We start from the raw sequence: 16,651 nt of genomic DNA on the forward strand, positions 1-16,651 counted from the left end.
ATCTTTATTTGAATGTTAGCATAGGAGTCGGACGATTTTTGGTTCAGGACCTGGGTAGCGCTTGCTGAGTGGTGGCTACATTTAGACACCAATCAGAAAGTGCTACCCAGGTGCTGAACCAAAAATGGGCTGGCTCCTATGCTTACATCATTGGTTTCTCAAATAAAGATACCAAAAGAACAAAGAAAAATTAATAGGAGTAAATTAGAAAGTTGCTTAAAATTGTCTGCTCTATCTAAATAATGAAAGTTTAATTTTGACTAGACTGTCCCTTTAAAAGAGAGCATTTTTAAACGTATTTCAGATTTATGTTACTGTCCTAAGTAAGTCAATGTTTTCTTGCCATACTTACAGAACGCGCGTCCTTTCCCATCAGTAAAGCAGATCAGCCAATAAGGAGTCAAATACAAAACTAATACTGCAGTATTAGTTTCAAAGTAGATTAGTTTAGTTTCAATTCAAATAGCTTTTATGTAAAGGGCCATAATAACTAAAAAATGACATGCTCTAATTCGTTAGCGCATGTAATTTTATCACAAGTGACCCTATGTGTTTAATACCCACAATGTGGTTAAACACATAGGTAAAATACTGCTCAAGAGCTGCAGAGAACTACTTGTCCTTAAATTTCATAGACCTTAGTTAAACTGAATAGGAAAATAACATGACTGTGCCAGCACATGCCAAATGCACACTCCCTAAGCTAGTTCTGGGACAAGCAGCCTGACTGGCTGCTTAAAGGGACATTATACACTAAATTTTTCTTTGCATAAATGTTTTGTAGATGATCCATTTATATAGCCTATACAGATTTTTTTTTATGTATAGTTTTGCTTATTTTTAAATAACATTGTGCTCATTTTCAGACTCCTAACCAAGCCCAAAGTTTTAATAGTATACTGATGTATACCTACTCCAGCTTGCTCCTGTTTGTGTAAAGAGTCTTTTCATATGCAGAGGAAGGGGGAGGTTTTGCTATCGGCCCCTTTCAGTGGGTGTTCCAGTTAAACTTTTCAACAGAGCTAAACTGAGAGCTTATAAGTAAGTTTTTAAACTGTTTGATACTGGAGTTTTATATCAGTATCTGTGCATATTATTATTTTTAGTAGTGTCTATTACATGCAGTTATATGAAAATTGGTGGATACTGTCCCTTTAAAGTGGGGTGTGAATACTTTAAGGTAAAATAACTTATTTTTTACATAGAGATGTTCAGGTGATATTTTTTGGTCAGCTTTTTACAGTTATGCTGCATTACTTTCAAGTGACTTAGCAGGGGGTGCAGAGGTCGCAACTGTGACCGGGCCCTCGAGGGGGGGGGGGGGGGAACAGCTTCAGAAAAAAAAAAAATCAATAAAAAACGTTGACCTGACGCTGCCTGCGCTGATATTATGTGAGGGTGACGTGATGCATCACTAGTGTCTCTGGCTACAGGGGTTAGCGTTTCTGATTGGCTGTGGCTTACTGCACGCACATTGGCTCCGCTCCTGACTGCACGTGTAGTCTGCTCAATTGGCTCGTGACTGCTTGTGTAGTCAGTCAGTGTGAGAGACTGAGTGAGAGACGAGTGACAAGCAGAGGCAGCTGAGCGAGGTGGACGGCTAGAGACGGCTACTCGGCTAATGGTGGTGAGTCAGTGTGAGGCTGAGTGGCATTGTGGCAGGCTACCAGGCTGATTAAATTGAACCAGTCACTAGAGTAGTGGACTGGACAGGTGTCAGGTGGTCAGTAGCGCAATGGTCGCAACCGGTGAGGCTGAGCGTTTTAGGGGAGTATCAGGGCCGAACCATCTCACAAACTGTATCACTTCACAGACACACACTACATATAGTACTGGCTGGGGGGTAGTAGGGACCTAGGGTCACCATAATATCACCATAAAAAACATGGCTCAGTGCAAATGGGCAGCCAAGTAGCCAAATCACTGCTGAATAGGTGTAATGGACAATTAATAACTGCATAACAACGCAATATACTACAAGATGCTTTTTCCCCCCTGCTAACATTAGATTTTAATATATAGTAGCAGAACACTATAATGGTTTTAATTATATTTGAATAGTCCGACTCCATACTACATTTATGACATTGCCTGTGAGTATCAGTACTGCACGTTTTAACTACAAGAAAATAAAAGCAGACTTTCATTCTAGTATCTCTCCATTACAGATGATAGAAATTATGTTAAAGGTATAAAAAGTTATTTTACCCAGAAAACAAACTGCTATAAATTTGGTTGACAACTGTGCATCATGCATGGGAATTGTGGCCAATCAAGTGGTTAAATCATTTGCAATAAAAGGGTTAAATATTGCTGCGTCCCTGATACTATTAATGCTGTAAAATACTAACTTGGTAACATAGAACAACCCACAGGGTCAGGAAGTCATGGCTCATAGAATAACAATTCTTGTTTCTCTCTCTATGAACCATTTGATTAAGGCTCCTTTGATATTTGATTTATATTTAATATAATAATAATATAGTTTTGTTATTCCATGACTTCACAGGGTGATGATTGTAATGTACAATTAAAACCGAAGCTTAAACCTATAGGCATGTGTATGTACGTATGTGTGTGTATATGTCTGTGTGTATGTGACGGTGTGTGTATTTATGCATGTGTGTGTGTATATGACAATGTGTGTATTTATGCATGTGTGTGTGTGTGACGGTGTGTGTATTTATGCATGTGTGTGACGGTGTGTGTATTTATGCATGTGTGTGTGACGGTGTGTGTATTTATGCATGTGTGTGTGACGGTGTGTGTATTTATGCGTGTGTGTGACGGTGTGTGTATTTATGCATGCGTGTGTGATGGTGTGTGTATTTATGCATGTGTGTGTATGTGACAATGTGTGTATTTATGCATGTATATGTGTGTGTGTGTGTGTATGTATGTGACTGTGTGTGTATTTATGCATGTATGTGTGTGTGTGTTTGTGGAACCAGCAGATTACAGACCTTGTTACTACAGCATTGGGGGGGGTAAACAGTGTCACTATACAGTACCACTATATACAGTACAGGGGGCTGGGCCATGTCAGAGACTACTGTGGTCACTATATAAAGTACTGGGGCGGGTAGGGTCAGGCCAGCCATCTCACCGGCAGATTACAGACTGTATCACTAACTCACTATATACACTCCTGGTGGGTTAAACAGAGTAACTATATACAGTAATAGGGGGTCAGACCATCTCACAGACTGTGGGCACAGAGTACCCCGTTTTGCAGACATCTAATCTGATTTACATTTTTATTTCTGTGTTAAATAAAAAAAAATGATATGTATCTATCTATTGGGTTCTTGTAAAGCGCGGTTATTCACACGTAAGGGTCTCAAGGCGCTGAGGGTTGCAGTTCAGTCGAAGAGCCAGGTCTTGAGGTCCTTTCTGAACTTAGTTAGGGCGGTAGCTTGTCTGAGGTGCAGCGGGAGGGTGTTCAAAGGCTTGGCTGCCAGGTGAGAGAAGGATCTGCCTCCCGCTGTGGTTTTCCTGATGCGGGGGATGACTGTGAGGGCTTGGTCGGCCGAAGTTGTCTGGCGGGGGTGTAGAAGGTAACGCTGTGGTTCAAGTATTTGGGACCGATGTTGTGGAGGGCCTTGAAAGCATGGGTGAGAAGCTTGAAGGTTATTCTTTTGTTGATGGGGAGCCAGTGCAGGTCCCGCAGGTGTTTGGTGTTAATATTATACACCCCAACTCAAGTTAACTTCAAAAGATAGGGATGACAAATTACCTAAACCAACAGCAGGCATCCTTCTGAAAATAAGAGAGAATAGAAAGACCTAGAATAAGACGGCCTCTCGAACCTCTGTTGCACACCTCCAAGGGAAACTGCTAGAAATATTAACCAAGGGTAAGGAACCTATGTCAGATATGCTGTATGGATCACTACGCTTGGGGGGATGGAAGTTTGTGAGCCTGTATAAAGTTGAATGAAATAGTGGGCTAATATGAATGAAATAGTGGGCTGGCAAGCTCTATATGCAGACTGAAATGCTATGGTACCTAAATAAGTAAGGGTGATAATAGCATCCTCATGCTTGCCTAGTCTGGAAGTCTAAAGAGACTGGAGCTATAAGTGATTATAGAGCAAGGGTAATAATAATGAAAACAGGAATTCTAACAAGATATAGGGGGTGTTAGGTACTTGCATATTTATGGTATTTTTGGCTATTAGCAGTGTAATGATACTTTTCCATGCCACAGAACTTGAAGGCTGCAATTATAGGAAGCGTCTCATGTATAGTCACAAACCATCTGTTCCGCCTATCTAGAGAAATCTAAAGAGCATGGGTCAACTAAGCCATAATTGCTTAATCTAGTGCAGAAGCTATACAAACCATAGATATTTACCAGAATAGTCAGGACTCGTATGTCAATCGTTGTTATCAGTAAAGCCCAAACGTCTCAGAACAGTGCATCTAAGGATATTATAGCTTCTATTTTAGGGCTAAGAGTACCAGCGTGTTGTTCAGGGTCAATTCTTGGTGGTTTTGATGAGGTGGTGGTGGGTAGTGATGACTTCTTTGTAGGCCGTTTTATTCGCAGGTGTCTTGCTGGATCTCCAGGTCCTTTCCAATCGCCTGCAGTGGCATTTGGAGTCCTGGAGGGCCAGGGTGAACCAACTGGTCTTGTTGGTGGGTTGGTGGTTGGACGGTTTCTTGAAGTGTAGGTGTTCCAAGTCTGGTGAGTGGTTGTTTTTTGGTTTTGTTGATTAGTCACCCTCAAACTATAGGAAACTTGATTTCTCCAACTGTACGAAAAGACACGGGGGAAAAAAATCCTCCTGGTTGGAAGTTAAAGGCATAAAACAAAAATTGTGACAGCGCTCCTAAGCTAGGGTCAAGTACAAATAATTTGTAATACTGTTTAAGGTAAAAATAAATATATCTAATAAGCAATTATGGACTTAAGGCACAAATAGGTTATATAATAATTTATTAATATATAAGAAAAGGAGCGATGTGTCAGCTCACCTAAGGCTATATATAATAGTGTAACCTTGGTTAACTAAGTGAAAATAACCAAGGGTGCCAGGAGACATAAGAAAAATTAATGTTTATAATTAAGGAGAACAGTATGTCCTGGTCGGCACAAACACATACCTATCCTAAGATAGTAAATAATTCCTGCAATAAAATTATGTGAGCAAGGTACGGTAAATCCCAAAGTGACAGGTACCCCTATCCCAGAGATAACCACAATTTAGTATATATCTAATTAAATAGATTTATTAATGTGCACAATTACTCAAACATAAGTGTCAAAAATTAGTGACTACTCGCCAAATAATCAACCAATACAATTAATAACTAACAACCAATGGTCATTGGATCCTGTATGGTAATACCCCTAAAAAAACTGTCAGGGGCTCGTATAGTCCATATACAGCATTTGTAATTCCAAATCCAGTATCAGTAATAGAGGGTATTTCGTAGCAGTCACACATAGACCTTAATCCGTACTAACAATCCATCCATTCTCATTTGTTATATGTTAGCCGTAATAGGATAATGTTAGTAACAATGGTCAAGAATCATTCGTATACAATGAGGAGACATAGCGATGAAATGGCAACAAACTTTAAGCAAGGCATGCAGGTCTAAAGCAATAGTAAAGCCAGTTGATCTCAGTCATTCACACAACCACTGCAGGGACCACTGGTGATATCAAATATACATATCATGTCCCACGTAGCCACGACAATCACTTAACCCCTTCTGGGTATCACCTCCTGAGGGACGAACCCTCGCTCAAGGGACCCTAACTCCTGGGGTATGTGTCAGGATAAGGTTTCTTACCAATCTTCACAGTGGGTAGTTCCTGCTGCAGTCCCACTTACTACGTGCGTCCCGTGGTGTGTTAGTGAAGTTGCTCCTCTGTTGTACCTTGCTGGTCCTGATGTCCTCCAATCGTATATACATGTGTGGCAGTATTACAGGTCCTCCATATCGCCAAAGAAAGACAGAAACAGCCCGGTTGGCCCAACCGGAACAGTAGACAGCAATTTTAAGAACGCAACACGTGTTTTGCCGCTGGGCACATCCTATGCGGCTTTCTCAAGCGTAACTTCCCCTGCATGCCTTGCTTAAAGTTTGTTGCCATTTCATCGCTATGTCTCCTCATTGTATAGGAGTGATTCTTGACCATTGTTACTAACATTATCCTATTACGGCTAACATATAACAAATGAGAATGGATGGATTGTTAGTACGGATTAAGGTGGCCATTGGTTGTTGTTAGTTATTAATTGTATTGGTTGATTATTTGGCGAGTAGTCATTTTTGACACTTATGTTTGAGTAATTGTGCACATTAATAAATCTATTTCATCAGATATATACTAAAATGTGGTTCTCTCTGAGATAGGGGTATCTGTCACTTTGGGATTTACTGTACCTTGCTCACGTAATTTTATTGCAGGAATGATTTACTATCTTAGGATAGGTATGTGTTTGTGCTGGCCAGGACATACTGTCTTCCTTAATAATAATGTATTAATATAAATGAATATAAATAAAGTAAAAAAGGGGGGACGTCTCCCGGAACAAATGACCTAGAATATTGCTAACAAAAAATCTAATGATTTATATCATAAGATGATGTCCACAAATGATAAAACACAAGGAAGTTTAGATATGTACTGGGATCTCCTATTAAGTATAAGAATTGTATTATGTACCTTATAGGTAAAGAGATCCTCCTGTCGGAAAACTTCTGTGTATCCGAGGATGGCTGAAGTGGAGAGCTAATTAAAGTAAATACCTTTTGATTAAATTTTCAGCGGTTTGTAAGTTTTACCGCTTCTCAGCTGGATTAATCACTCGGTATCCTTCTTGGAAAAACTTTTCTCACTGCTCCAGGCGGATTAAGTAGTTCTCGGCTGAGATCAGCTTGTAAGTCCCGTTTACAGGTGATGCCGTTAGTTACCGTTCTTAGCTCCGTCTGATTAACGTGTCGGCGTGTTCGTTGTATGGCGTCCTGGTCAAGGGTCACCGCTTGAAAGGTGAAAAAGGTGACAATAGCGCTATTGATTGTGGTGTTAAAGAAATTGAAGAATACCACTCGTAGTGGCTTGATGGATCACTTTGTTGGTACAAGCCAATATGCAGTAAAAAAAGTTCTTGGTCCACATATACCACCCTCTGTTCAAATTCGGGAACTTCTCGGGCTAAGTATATTTAAGAACTTAGTGGCAAAGCTGCTTTGTGTCCTGGTCAAAGTGGCAAAGCAGAATTGTGTCCTGGTCAACGCGTTTCATACACTTGTGGGCTTTATCAAGACATATTTTTGTGATTCTGCTTTGCTCCCTATAAAGGCCTCCTTCTAATCCCATTGGATACAAATTGGCTCCAAAATTTACTAAAGGTGGAATTTTTTGTTATTTGGTACACATGTATTCTTAAGGTGGAATTTTCCATATAGTGGACATATTGACATAACATTGGTAATAAATGACATTCTTTTACATAACTAATAATTACCTATATTAAATAGGCCATACAGTGTGATCTATCTAAACAAGATAAATAGCAAGTGAATAGATACTTTCTATTACAAACTATAATAGATGACAACCTGTAATAATTTGTACGGTTAAATGTATCCTTTCTGGACAGGGAAAATAACACGCAACTAGAAACATTTCTTTTTGATAATATACACAGTGTAAAAATGTTACAAGAAGGGAGAGATGTCTATTTCTGAATTCAGTCCTGAAGGTTTTAATGTATCCATCTTGTAGATAAGTTCTGCCTCTAGTTTGAGCAACTTCCGTTCTAGATTGCCACCTCTCCAGTCTGACTTCACTTTCATAATACCCCAATATTTGAAATGTTGGAGATTGTTGTTATGAACCTCCCTGAATGACTGTACAGATATGTGTCTAGGGTTCCTCTATCTATACTGGAGATGTGTTTCCTTATAAGTCCTCTAAGTGTCCTAGTAGTTTCACCTAGATAGATTTTGTTACATGTGCACTTGATGGCATAAATAACCCCTTTATCCTAGCATCTTATCGTGTCCTTTATTACTAGTTTATAATTGTTAGATGGAGAAATTAAGAATTTAATTTTACTGGAGAACTGACATGACCTGCAGCCAAAACAAGGAAAAAAATCCTTGCAATGGAGTCCCATTTAGATTTTGCTGGTATCCTTTACGTTTATTCTGTTCCAGTTCACTGGGAGCTAGTAGACTTTTAAAATTCTGTGCTTTTGTAATATATTAATCTGGGTCTTTCTTTGACTTTGTCACCAATGGGTCTGTTAGGATTAGATGCCAATGTTTAATTAGAATTTTTGTGATTATTTTGTTATCACAATTGTAGTCTGTGATGTAAGGGACATCTATCCGTGTTTGGTATAACTTGCTGTTAGTAGGAATAGCTCTGTTTCTTGTATTCAATAATAGACTAATTCTATCTTGATTATTTACTGCCATCTTAGCTTTTTCTATGATTACTGGGTCAAAACCTCTTTCCCTGAATTTCTGTTCTAGGAGTAATATTTGGTTCTCATAATCTGTAGGTCTGGAACAGTTTCTTTTAATCCTAAGAAACTCTCCGTTCGGGATATTATCTTTCCACTTCTGTAAGTGGCAACTTTTATAATGAATTAGATTGTTTGCATCTACTTTTTTAAAATGGGTAGTAGTGACAACTTCTTCCCCTAAGATTTATATGTCTAGATCTAAAAAGGTAATTTTCAGTTGGCTATGTGTATGGGTGAATTGTAAACCTATTTGATTGTTGTTCATCTTGGATATTAAGGTTTCTAGCTCCTGCGTTTCTCCTTTCCATTCCATGATCAGATCGTCAATATATATTTTGTAAAGTACAAGATTCACACCTAGCCTATGGTTTGGGGGAAAAAAGATTCCTCCCAATGACCCATAAACAAATTTGCATAGTTAGGTGTGAATCTTGTCCCCATTGCGGTTCCCTTTAATTGCAAGTAAAAGTGTTCCTCAAATGAGAAATAATTTTGTCCCAAAATAAACTTTATACCTTCTAAGATTAAATCTTTTTGTTCTTTCTGTAGCGTATGATCTATATCTAGATAAAATTTGATTGCTTCAAGACCTAACTCATGGCTTATGCTGCTATAGAGTGAGGCCACATCACAGGTGACTAGAGTGTACTGGCTATCCCATGTGAATTGGTTAAGACAATGTAGGATGTCTCTGGTGTCTTTCAAATATGAAGGTAGCTGTTTAACATAATTTTGGAGAAAGCCATCAATATACTGAGACAAATTAGCTGTTATAGAGTCAATGCCTGATATTATCGGTCTTCCAGGGGGGTTAGTTAGGTTAAAAAATGGTAAAAAATTGGGATTTTGGGGAATTTGGGTTTTAGAAAATCAAATTCTTTATTATTGAGGATCCCTATTGTTTTTGCTTTGTTTAACATTCCTACAAGTCGAGTTAAAAATGTATTAGTTGGATTCATTTTCAATTCCTTATATGTATCTCTATCTCCTAAAACCCTGTTGGCTTCGTCTACATATTTTGATCTGTCCATTATAACTAACTATCTCCTTTGTCTGCAGGTTTTATGACTAAATCTGTTCTTTTGGAGATCCTTTAGTATCGATCTCTCTTTATATGTGAGGTTATTTGGTACATTTTTCTTAATATTGGCCTTTTTGATGTCTTTTTGTACAAGTTTTTTAAATAGCTCAAGATGCCTGCCTTTGTCATTTACAGGATAGAACTTCGATTTACATTTCAAATCAGAATGTAAAAAAGTGGTACTTTGCACAGGACTATTAATAAAATAATTTTTTTCAATGGGATTTTTCATGAAATAGCGTTTTAGTGTACATTTTCGAATGAATTGGCCTACATGGATGTGGGTATTAAATTTATTTAGCTGTGTGGATGGTGCAAAACTAAGCCCCAAGCTTAGTATTTTCTCCTCTTCTTTATTTAGAGTTTTACTACTTAGATTAAAGATAGCAGTGGGTTTTAATTCAGTCTCTTTAATTATGGCTGGAAGTTAAAGGCACACACAGATGTGGATATACAACACAATGTAAGGCATGACAATATGTAACCACAGGAGTGCATTTTACTTCCAGTGTAACAGGAGAAAGTTTTGAAACTAAACAATGTGTCAATTGTAGAATGTCAAATGTAGTGTATCTAATTACATGTAAAGAGTGCCATCTCCAGTATATTGGTAAAACTACACGTGAGGTCAGAGTGAGAATAAGAGAGCATCTGAACAGTATCACTTCTCAATCAGACAGTAGGAAAAGAGAAGATCACACCAATAGCTAAACATTTTATTGAATTACATGATAGGAATTTAGACACATTTACTTGGAACATTATAGAAAAAGTAACTTTAAAAGAAAGGAGGAGATGCAGAGCTTCTGTTAAATAAACAAGAGATCTATTTGATCTTTAGAATGAAGACCAGAATACCACAAGGGTTAAACTCTAGGTTTGACTTGATACATTATTGGAAATAAGTAATCAAATATTTTATAATTATCAAACTTGATCTCTTTTTGTATACAAATGTGTCATGCTGTAGTTAAAGGCAGTATCCAAATCCAATGTAACTTTATCTTTAAACTAAGTAATAGGATGAAAAAGGAGATAAGGACACAACACTTAATATGTAAAAGGAGAGGATGTGATAATCAAATTTTTGGAAAAGATGGAAAGAAAATCCTATATATGACAATATGGTCTGCCCTTCTTTGTTGAACACCTAAAATATGTAATATTGCATCACATTTATTTAAGATACTTGATAGAGAAATGAATGATACAGCATATATACCAATATATTGGGCCCAATGTGGAGCTTACCTCATTTAACGTTTACAGTAATAGAAAACATAAAATTTAATACACATGTGATGATGAAATGGTTTGTCTATTTTGTGGACATTTATAAAATATAATGTCTAATTTATCTGTCACCCTTTTAAGAAACAAGATAACATAGTTATTGACATAAAAAGCTCACTGTGGAGCGTATTTCTTTTTCATGTTTCAACCTTAAGTAAACCTTAGGTAAACCTCTCTCTATACCGGAGTATCTAGGTGAAGAGGAATTAAGAATATATTGATAAGGCACCTAAGATTATTTAGCTATATATATGTTAAGTGATATATAACTCAAAATCCTATAAGAAAAAGTATGGCTTCTGACTATTTTGTTCCAAATTGTAACATGTTAAAATGAAATAATGTCAAATTTATCATTTGTTTCACATTCACCTGTTCTCCAAAAAGATATACTGCAAGCTCAGAGTTATGAATTAATTATGGAAACATTGTCAAATGATGTAATATAACCTGAATTAAAGGGATAGTCTAGTAAAAAATAAACGTCCATGATTCAGACAGAGCATGCAATTTTAAGCAACTTTCTAATTTACTCCCATTATCACTTTTTCTTTGTTCTCTTGGTATGTTTATTTAAAAAAATCTGGAAAGTAAGTCTAGGAGCCAGACCATTTTTGGTTCAGCACCTGGATAGCGCTTGCTGATTGGATGGCTACATTTAGACACTAATCAGCAAGCGCTATCCAGATGCTGAACCAAAAATGGGCTGGCTTCTAAGCTTACATTCCAGCTTTTTAAAATAAAGATATCAAGAGAACGAAGAAAAATTGATAATAGGAGTAAATTAGAAAATTGCTTAAAATTGCAACCTCTATCTGAATCATAAAAGTTTAATTTTGACTATACTATCCCTTTAATCACAGAGTGAAAATACGAATTATATTCAGATGGCTGTGTGTTTTTAATTAGCATGTGCAAAAGAGACTAGCATGTCAGACACTAAGATAGGTCTATGAGTACGGCTGAAAAAGCTGAAACGCGTTAGTCGATGTAGTCTGAACATATTCACTTGTTATTTTACTGAGTTTGCTGTTTTTAGGATGTCGACAAAGTTTTGAAGATTTTTAAGCTGCTTCATTTGGATCCCTACTTTATCGTTTTCTATATTGCCTATGCACAAGTATTCCATCTGGAAGGAGCTTATTAAATCCCAGGCAGCCGCTTTGAGAACCGTATGGTCAGTGGCAGTACCCCGATGACGTCATTCAGGTGGGCCGAAGACTGGGAGCAGTGTCAGTAATGGAGACGTGAGTAATGGAGTCAAGAGTGTAGCGGGTTGCCACTCAAGATTGGAAGCTTTATTCCTCTGCGGATACCTCTATGAAGGATAGCGGGAAATCGTTAAGCTGCATGGGCGAGTTGTGCTGTAGAGCGAAAGCCACAGCATTCATAAAGTAAAAATAAAGAAAAATGTGTTGCGTTAAATGTGACACTCACAGCCAATCCAAGGGAATCCCTCCACAGGGATAACCAGATAAAGAAATTAATTGAAAAAGAAAAGAAGGATGGCGCTGTGAGCAGAGTGTAAAAGAAACAAACCGTATAAAAATTACCTGTATATAAATTAAACTCAACGTGGAATGACAGCCTAAAGTAATAATAATGTGGGCGATACCTAGAAAGTGTTACAATATAGAACCAGGATATTACAATATATAAGATAACTGCCTCTTAAACAAGAGCATGGAGTGGTCCTAATAGTGATAAAACACCTGACAGGATTGTAGACTCCGGATAGTCAAGAATTGACGCAGGTACTATATGTAGACAAAGGGAAACCCTGATGTGGCAAATGAAGTGAAACAATAACTCTAAATAAAGTCCCTATACTAAAGGGAAAAAATATAAGTGTATATAATAAATGAAGAATGTGATAAGGCTACACATTAGCTATAAATGACACAAATTACGAGAGGAAGATTGTATAAAATAGTTCTTTATATAAATTAACAGTAACAAACCAAGTAGAGAAATGCTAAGTAATTGCCAATAGACCTAAAAGGCAAAAAGTCTTATATCTTAAAAGGACTCTAGCAATTAAAAAATGCATATGAGCATGATGCAATAATAAAGCACATATACAGACAAACACTGTTGAATATAAAAGGGACGTCTCCCAAGATAAAAAACGCTTAAATATAAAACAATTATATATTAAACTAACCACCTTATAGAAGCCACCTTGAAAATGCCACATTAAAAAAAATCAACCTAAATGGCGAGTGTGTACACTGAACCAGTAGAATATATATAACACAGTCCAGATGGAGTATTTAGATGAAATATTTTGTTGAAATATTTTGATTACGGATACAAAGTGATATTTATCACCATAAGCGGAAATGTCCTGGGCTATACCTTCTTACTATGCAAGACAGGAAATCAGTAGCCGAACATTTAACTTGAACAAAAGTCACAGGTGTTTTATGAAAAACCGGTACTCACGGTTGCTTGCCAGAAACAGTTTCTTGCAATTCAATATGGATTCAAGCAATTTCTACGGCCTGCACTTAGTGCGTCTGCACGCAGGCAAATTCAAGAAATCTGTATGTGATGTTGCCAAGAAATACAGCTGGGAATGATCAAATCTCTCAGGCATGCATGAGGAGCCGACACAGGACCTGTCCACAGAGTTGCGGGTCAGCAGGTGATTCAAATTAGCCTGAAGCCGCCCTGTTTGTAGACAGAAACAATGCTCAGGTAAGAACAGATGAAAAACAGTTTGGCCAAACTGGTAGTAGAAAATAGTTTAAAATCAACAGGCTGGTTCGCTTCAACGCGTTTCACCCTGACAACGGGCATTTTCCAGAAACGCGTTGATTTTAAACTATTTTCTACTACCAGTTTGGCCAAAGACAGTCGATTCATCATCCCTTAGATATCTTAATACTTAACTACAAGAAGGAAAAAAAAAAAAAAAGAAGCTAACTATACTACTGATTTGATAATTATGATAAGTTATCATAGAAGACAATAAAAACATTACAAATATTGATAGCTAAGGCCTTTGGGGACTAAATCCAACTGTACTAATATCCACACTGTGTTCAATTAGTTAGGCTATAATGTGGGAGGTAATTATAAATATAGCCTAACTAATTGAACACAGTGTGGATATTAGTACAGTTGGATTTAGTCCCCAAAGGCCTTAGCCAGCAATATTTGTAATGTTTTTATTGTCTTCTATGATGACTTATCATAATTATCAAATCAGTAGTATAGTTAGCTTCTTTTTTTTTTGTTCTTGTAGTTAAGTATTAAGATATCTAAAGGATGATGAATTGACTGTCTTATCACTTATAGCCTTCAGCATCATTGAATAACAGATGACATTGTACTTGTTTTGTATCACATAATGTTTTTAAATAATAGTCTGTATGTACTTATTATTTTATAATGCATGGGCAAATTGTAAGGGCAAGAGCAGCCCTATTTAAGGATGTTTGTTTTACACAATAGTTGAGTCTCTATTGAAGCGCCACTAGAGGGTGTGAAACGCGTCAGACTATTTCACTTGTTCATGTCTGTCTAGGTTGTATCCATAGAATAAACCTGTGCATTGTTTATAAGGATACGTTGTGCAGCCTTTTCTTCACTTACGGTTTCATACCTCTTTGGGGAATATTCATAGATACTGCAGGGACACTGATTTCTATTTTTGTATTTAACTAACTTATGCACATATATAGCTTGTATACACTAACACTTTATCTTCTGCAGCGTGTCAGATCAGTTGTGCCCTCCATTCTTCTTACACCTGTTCTGTAAGAGTGCGGCCCTGTTTTGGGAAGGGTTGTGTAGGCGAGGGCATCAGGGATTTATCCAGCACACTTAGGAAGCCGTCTTAGGTCACACAGCCCACTAGACTGGAAGTTTACGGATCCAGGGCTCAGGAAGCTTATAGCTGGTAAGCAGATTTAAAGATGGCAGCGAGACTTGGGAGCACACTGTGTGAGAGGGAAAGGCACACGCTGTGATAAAAGCTTAGGCCTAAATGTAAGAAAAAGGTTGCAAACTTGCGGGCTAAGAAAGTGTCCGACATCTCTCTTAAATACCATGATTGGAGGATGCTGGAATCGTCATCGCTGAGGTACAAAGATGCTTGCGACGGGCTGGAGAAGCGCTGGAGCGGCTTTCAAGAAGAAAAATTTAAATATTTTAACAAAACCAGTGAAATGTAAAGTTTGATGAATGAAAATGCCCGTTTTTAATAGGATTTTTAAAAAAAACGGGCACTCATTCCGCAAACTTTACATTCCCTTTAAGCTGCAAATAGCCTCCTGCACCCTTTCTATATCATGCGGCAGGAACAGTAAAACATGTATTTTAAAATTAATATTGTTTCTGGCCACTTTGAAATGGCTGCCAATCTCCGCCCACTGATATCACAATCTGGGCTGCATCTAGGTCCTCTGCCAAATAGCATTGACAGTCTGTTGAATCCATCTAGTGAGCCTTTTATGATTGGATTCAAAATGCAGCCCAGATTGTGATGTCATCAGTGGGCTGAGCTTGACAGCCATTTTCAAAGTGGCCAGAAACATTAACTAATGTTAAAATAACTTTTTTTTACCATTCCTGCTGCATGATATAGAAAAGGTGCAGGAGAATATTTGCTGCTTTATCTAAGTTAAGCTTTAAGACGAACAAGGTGTAGACTGTCATTTTAAGAGACTTTACAATATACTTCCATTATTAAATTGTGCAAAGATTTTTTTTTATATGCACACTTTCCAAGACAACAGCTGCTACTGAGCATGTACAAGAGCTCACAGTGTATACATACAAGTATGTGATTGGCTCATGGATACAATAGGTTGGCAAATTGAAGTAAATGTTGTAATGTCAGAAAAAAAAAATCTACTGTCCATTTAAAATTCAAAGTAAACAATATTGCATTGTATTTTTTTATTATGCAATGCTACTGTATTTAAAGGGACAGTATACACCAATTTTCATATAACTGCATGTAATAGACACTACTATAAAGAAGAATATGCCCCCTGCATATGAAAAGACTCTTTACACAGACAGGGGCAAGCTGGAGTAGGTATACATCAGTATTCTCCTAAAACTTTGGGGCTTGGTTAGGAGTCTGAAAATCAGAGCAATGTTATTTAAAAACAAAAAAAAAAACAACAACCTGTATGGGTTGTATAAATGGATGAAAAAATGAATGTATAATGTCCCTTTAAAGCAGGGCAGGGGTTTACAAATCTGTTTAAATGTTATGAGCCAGTAAGAATATTTAAGAGCCAAAAAGTTAGGAGCCAGGTGTAAAATTCTAGGCTCCCTGGCACCCGAGTTTGTCAAGCCCTGCTTCAAAGGAATGTTAAAGATATAAAAAACACAAAAAGATGATTTCATAATTCATTTAGGGCATGCAATTTTAAAGAACTTTCCAATTGACTTCAATTTATAATATGCGATTTATTCCTTTGGTATTCTTTGTTGAAGTCAATTGGAAAGTTATTTAAAATCATATGATCTATCAGAATCATGAAAGAATTTTTTTGGATTTCATCTCCCTTTAAAGTTAAAATTAAACTTTCATGATACAAACAGAGCATGCATATTTAAAGGGACAGTCTACTTATTTTTTGTTATTGTTTAAAAAGATAAATAATGCCTTTACTACCCATTCTGCAGCTTTGCACAACCAACACTGTTATAATAATATACTTTATAACCTCTAAGTTTGCCTGTTTCTAAGTCCCAGCAGTTCGCCCCTTGTCTCAGTGCTTTTTAAATCAGCTAGACAGTGCTAGTTCATGTGCTTTTTA

General features: G+C 37.2%; 1 protein-coding gene across 3 annotated transcripts in view; it reads right to left on the bottom strand.

Annotated features, from left to right (window-relative positions):
- Window positions 1–16,651, bottom strand: part of IKBKG (inhibitor of nuclear factor kappa B kinase regulatory subunit gamma) — a 66,519-nt gene that overhangs the window by 48,304 nt on the left and 1,564 nt on the right. For 2 of the 3 annotated variants that reach the window (XM_053695934.1, XM_053695937.1), the window contains exon 2: window positions 13,314–13,541. The exons of the other annotated variant lie outside the window; for it this stretch is intronic. The gene's annotated coding sequence lies outside the window, so the exon portion shown is untranslated. The remainder of the gene's footprint in view (window positions 1–13,313; window positions 13,542–16,651) is intronic. 3 annotated transcript variants of the gene reach the window in all.

The sequence above is a fragment of the Bombina bombina genome, chromosome 12 (genome assembly GCF_027579735.1).
Source record: "Bombina bombina isolate aBomBom1 chromosome 12, aBomBom1.pri, whole genome shotgun sequence".
Lineage (NCBI taxonomy): Eukaryota > Metazoa > Chordata > Amphibia > Anura > Bombinatoridae > Bombina > Bombina bombina.